The sequence below is a fragment of the Spermophilus citellus genome (genome assembly GCF_964194105.1).
Source record: "Spermophilus citellus genome assembly, chromosome: 17".
NCBI classification, from domain to species: domain Eukaryota; kingdom Metazoa; phylum Chordata; class Mammalia; order Rodentia; family Sciuridae; genus Spermophilus; species Spermophilus citellus.
This window is the reverse complement of record NC_138199.1, coordinates 43,803,255-43,809,534: the sequence shown is the minus strand read 5'-3', so window position 1 is coordinate 43,809,534 and position 6,280 is coordinate 43,803,255.

The following is a 6,280-nucleotide window of genomic DNA, read 5'->3' as shown; positions in this document are numbered from 1 at the left end:
ACTCCTAGATTATATTTTTGGACCATATAAATCTAAAAGAGATAGCTTATATTAGCTCATAGAGTTGTGGTTCAGAATGGTCTTGAATAGCCGATGTCATTTAGTAGAGAGTAAAGAAAAGTTCCATATTTAGGTTTAAAAAAATTCTAAGAACTGGATAGAAAAATCTCAGCTGGGCAAAGGATGGGGGGGAGAGTTGACAATCTCAAGACTGGATCCATAATTTTTTAGTTAACAACTCATATTAATCAATAGTATAAAATCTGCTAAAAAAAATAAAGAGGAACTAACACAGTATCTAGGTAGAGACAGGTTCATTCAGAGACTCATTCGCTTGTTCATTCTTTCAATAACAAACATGAATTGAATCCCTACTACACACCAGGCACTGTGCTTAGGATGGATTAATGAGTTCTAACAACTACAAAGAACACTGTGTTCACCATTATGTTCAATCCAGGATACCATATTTTAGCTTCACTATCATACTAAACAAGGATAGAAGAGAGATGTATACAGAATCATGCACAGAATAGTCAAAGGAATTAAAAATATTCAGCCAGAAGTGGTAAGATGTGATAGCTACAACCAAATATCTGAGGACTACTGTGATCATTGTTAAATAGATTTATGCATATAGTATCATATAAGAGAACTAGAACCATAGTAGTTCAAAAATATGTCCAAAAATTTTTCAGTACTCCTCCCTTCTAAGGGAGGTGTTCAATTCCCCTCTCCTTGAATGTGGCTTATTACATACCTCTATTGCCTGGCATGTGGCAAAAATGACAATGCATGATTTTCAGGTCATGAAAGGTGTTGTGGATTCCTCCTTGTTCAGTCTCTTGGGTCACTTGCTCTAGGAGAAGCCAGTCGCCATGTCTTGAGGAAGTTCAAGCAGCTCTACTGAGAGGCCCACCTGGGCTGCAGGCTACTGCCAACAACCAGCAGTGAAGCACAACTTTCCCCTACCACATAAGGAAACCTTCTTGGTACTGGAGACGGAGCCCAAGGGGTACTCTACCACTGAGCTGCATCCCCAGACCTTTTACTTTTTATTTTGAGACAGGGCCTCACTAAGTTGCTGAGGTTGACCTCAAACTTGCATTCCTCTAGGCTCAGCCTCCTGAGTCACTGGGATTACAGGTATATGCCAGCACATCCAGCAGAGGGTACCGTCTTGGAAGCAGATCTCCAGCCCTGTCAATCCTCGAACAACTGCAGCCCTCAGCCACATCTTAACTACAACTTTGGGAGATGCTCTAAACCAAAACCACCCAGCTAAAGCTTCTCCTGAGTTCTAATAAATGTTTGTTGTTTTTTTTAACTGTTAAATTATGCAACAATAGATAAGTCAAACAATGACCAAAAGATGGATGTGGTGAGGAGACCAATTTAACCTTAATAGGAAAAAAATCAAATGACCACTGTTGTCTAAGAGTGGAATGGCACCATCAAATCTGAAGCAGTTAAGTTCCCTGTACTCAATCAGAAGCAGGAACACCACCTCTCAGGGATACTGTCAAGGTATTTTCTACACTGAGTGCCTAAGATTGAGCTTAGAACACCCAAATTCTTCCTTTCCCGTCTCATTCAACCAGTCACTGTTGGAACCACTAAGCAAGGCAACCCTGGGAGGATCTTTCTCTGGGTCTTCTTTAGATCCAGATTAGCTTGCCCTTACCAGAGAGAAGTCATTGCTTTGTTTTTCAATACTGTCTCTGCCGTGACTTAGAGACCCACCAAATAGAAATTGGATTTAAGACATCATTGGCCCTGGATCACACCAAAAACATTGTAATCTCTTCAAAGCCCAAGTTGTAGCAGTCAACATTCCCCCTGCTGCTGTTGATAATTTGTACCATATTGACTAGGTTACTTAGCATTTGCAAATAGGATTCCATAGCAGCTAGACGTCAAATACATGAAATAGCTCCTCATCAACCTAGAGCCTGGAGCCCACCCTCCGCCCACCCTTTAGCCACCAGAATGCCTGGCAGCCTAAGCTGTCCTTACCACCCACATACCCAGCTCATTGCCCTGCTCCTGCTCAGAGTAAAGACCTCCATCTCATCATGCATGCTATTTGGGGGGGGGGGGCGGGGAGAAGTAAGGAAGGAACAGATGAGGATAGGGAGTCTCAGGGAACAAACCCAAGGCAGGTGAAACATGCCCAGGACCTAAAGGATGCAATTAAGGCCAATTCGCTGAGAGTCAGAGTTTTTCTACTGAATTCTTGAGGAAACCAAATTGCATAATGTGTGATTTATTCAGAAACACACATCTCTTGTGTTGTTGGTCAAGACAGGGGCAATGTGGCGGGGGTCTTGGGCAAGGGGTGCAGGTGCACAGAAATGAAAACAACAGACTAAAACAACAAGCTCCATGGCCTGTAAAGAACAGCCCCGTGTTTTGCTGGATTCCTCAGCGAGAGTGTGCATGCATATATATAGGGGTTCTTGTGTGCCTGTGCAGCTGGGGCCAGGGGCGGGAAGCGGAGGGCCTTCCAGAGAGGGAGCGAGAACATGTCAATATATTTTAAATCTCACAGAAAACTGTCAGATGTGCTCTCTCATAGTTTGGCTCTCCTTCTTGCCAGCCCCCACAATAACTTCTGAATCCCCCCTCCTCATTTCATACACAATTTTTTAAGTCGGAATATTTTTTGCTCATTTGAGAAGAGTGCCTTTATGCAATTCAGTTGGCATAATTTGAGCTTTATATGTTTCTTTAGGGGTGGGGGGGCAGGGATGAATGCTGGAAGATGGGGTGGGGGAGGGGCGGAGTGAGACAAGAAAGTTTGGGGAAGAACAAGAGGAAGACAATTGAGCAAAAAAGAAAATTTCATCATTGTCCTGCTTTGAATCTGTTCCACACCTTTCCAATGGAAAACCTGTTTAACCTGTTTTGCTTTTTTTTTAATTTTTTTTTAATTCAAAACCTGGCAGCCTTTGAATGTTATGAGTGAAGGTTGCATGGCTTTTCAACCTCCACTCCTCCAGGACTGAACAATTCCATCTCTCTTTCCCCAGCTTACCTGTGGCCTGGGGAGCCTGCTCAACTTGCATAAATGGCTGTTTATGGATGATAGCATCTGGTATGCCCCTGGTGAGGTCACCGTGTTATGTTAAATGTTTCTACCTCCTGGTGGAGAAGCCAAAGCTGAGGGCTCTCAAGACCACCTCTGCCCAACAAAGAGAGCACAGCACCCAAGGTGGGAGCTACCCTCTTTGAAATGCCGTTTAGGTCCCTCTCAACTTGCAATACCCACTTAGAGTCAAGAGCAAAGATCACAGCCTTGGCCTAATAATGCCAAAATTCATATTCTATATGAAGCACCTGTTCCCACAGGGCTCAGAACACCTTGTCTGGCTTTTTTTTTTTTTTGAGGGGGGTGGGGGTGGGGTTTGTTTTTTGTTTGTTTGGTTTTTGCTTGTGGAGATGAGGATTGAACCTAGGACCTCATGCATGCTAGGTAAGCACTCAACCACTGAGCTACACTCCCAGTCCCCTCATCTGGTATATTCTCTTCACAACCCTGAAAAAGTTGTGTTAGTTGACTTGATCCCCAGGCTACAGATAAACAACTGAGGTTTGAAGAAACTGTGCAACCTTCCCAAGGCCTCATCCTAATTAAGAAGACACAGGAATTGAGCTCAGATCTTTGTGTTTCCCAAAGTTAAGATTGTTCCTACAGTTTCTGGACAAAGCAGCCTGGAATGAAAAGACCAGAAATGTTATACAATCCAGTTATCGAATCCTATTGTGCCTCAGTTTCCTCGGCCATAAGAATTGGAAGCAAAACACCCTTAATAGGATTGCTGTGGATCCGCTGAGATCTTACCTATGATTTGTAAATTGACTGAGTGCGTCGTACCCAGTTTATTGGCTGAAAGAATGAATCAATAGTTGGGAAAACTACCATTTCTTCGGAGCTTCAGAATTCAAAGGAAGTCCTTTACTCTTTCTCAGAGGAGGGCCTGTAAAGGTCCCATTGCTGGCCCCTGGGTGGCTGAACCGAAATGCCAGAGTTGGGGCTTCATGTACCCGGAGTTCCCTGCATGAGGCATAGAACAAAACCCCTCTGCTTCCTTGAACTGCTGGCCAACCTAACTCCAACCGGACCTGCTTGTCCAGTGTTCTCTCTGTAGCTGCCCTAGGATGTGGGGGAATATGGGAAACAAAACAAACGGGTTCTTTTTTTTTTTAATAAGGTCAGAAAGCCATACCAAATATTTCGATTCTCCAAGGTATCTCCCCTCCAGCTGTCCAAGGTTTTCAGCTGGGTCTCAGAAATGGAGCTCAGGACACCCAGACAAGTCATTCTAACCAGCTGTGCCAGGAAAATATTAGCATTAAAAAAAATAAAGCAAAGATTCATTTATTTTTTAATAAATGAGTATCTTTCTATAAACAAGCTCTTTGGGTCCCTCACACCCAAGAACTCTGGCCAATTCTGTCTTCACCTGCCGGAGATTAGCCATTTCAGAGCCAAATTTATTCATGTCTAGCTCTACTCAACCTTAGGAGCATCACCCCCAACCCCTCTTTTCCTCTTGATGCTGATGTTCAAGAGTTCACACTCCTATGGGAAGATTGGGTTCTATTCTAAAGATGGTGGGGGCGGTCAGCTGCGGCCAGCAAAGCCGCCAGAACTATGGGGCCTGAAACTCTCTCCACCCTGGCCTCTGACAGCCAGTTCCCCCAAATGGGGCAGCCAAGGCCTGCTGCCTCCTGCCTTGGGAAGCAGCCCAGGGGTCGCGGAAGGAGACCCCAGAGAGCTGTAGGGTTAACCAACCAGCCATAAATGTTACCTCCTCCCTGGGTCTTCAAAGGCTTGGGGAAAGAAAACAAACCACATAAATCTTAATCGGGCTCCTTACAACTGCCCTGGGAGGTGGCTCCAAGAAGAGCTGGGTGGTGACTCTGTGCAGAGGATTAAGAATTATTTCAGTGAAAAGCACCAGAGCCAGAAATGGATGCCTTGTATTTTTTTCTTTTTTTGCTCTTTTCTTTCCCTCCACCCCCTCCCCCTACCCAAGAATGGCTTCTTGCTGTTTGCCACACAGCAGCTCCATGGTGAGAATCCCTGGACTCTACGGGGATCATGATGCCCACTGTAGATAATTCACTGATCATTTTAAAAGAAACAGGAGACCTGAGAACAAGAGCTAGATGTCTGGAAACCAAGAAAGGAGCTGCCACATCCATTTGAGAGGTTGACCAGCTAACTGATGTATGTACCATGAGTGGGTCAGGGAGCAGGGTTGACAGTGCCAGGTGGCCACTCCTGCTGAAAATCATCCCATGATATAGCTTTGCATCCCAGAAAACTCTCCAAACCTTTTCTAAACTCCCAAGCAAATCCACACAGCCTGTGCCTGAGAGCACTGGCTCCAAACCCCATTCTGACAAGTGCATTCTAAGGGACCCTGAGCAAGTCATCCACCCTCTGCAGCCCCACCTCCTCCTCCTAATGATAATTAGGAAATATGTCGGTGCCTTCTCATAATACCAACTTAGCATGTCATCAAGTACATTGCATGTATTTTAACCACATAATCCTCACGATAACTCTCTCGGGTTTTATGGATCCCATTTTGCAGATGAGGAAAACTGAGGCTCAGAGAGGTGAAGTAATTCATGCGAGGTCACTCGAAAACAAGGATAATAGCACTTACCTCATAGAGTGAGGAGCGAATGAGATAATGTCTGTAACGTGCTTAGCATGATTCCTGGCGCCTTGTGAGCTCTCATTCAGAGTTCACTGCCTCTGGAAATTCTCCCTGAACCCCTGACCCCCTCACCCTGTACCACCCTCACATACCTCCATCTGAGCTCTGCTCCCCGCCCTGCCCCGCCCCCCTAGGAGCTCTTCAAGGGCAATGATGTCTCATTTCTGGAGCAGCAGCCAGTACCTGGCACACTCTAGGGACAGAGTAGATGAGTGTCAAAATATTGAATGAAACCTCATAAACAAATGCCCAATTAGTAGACAGCATAGGCAAGAAGAGTAAAAATAAGTCCTAATAACAAAATGACTTGTCCTGAAGATGGCGAAAGATCCAAAATTTCCTGGAGGAGCCAGTGTGCTAGTGGAAAAATGTACAAAAGGGAACGAGGAGCGAAGTCATCCTCTTTTTTTAAATACCAGCTTTCACCGCAGTTTAAGGACTTCACAGACTTCCCCAGAATGTCTATGAATCATAGGAAGAGACCCAGAGTCCTGAGACCCAGCCATTCTGACTAACTTCAGCAAACATCCTCCACACCCTGCCCA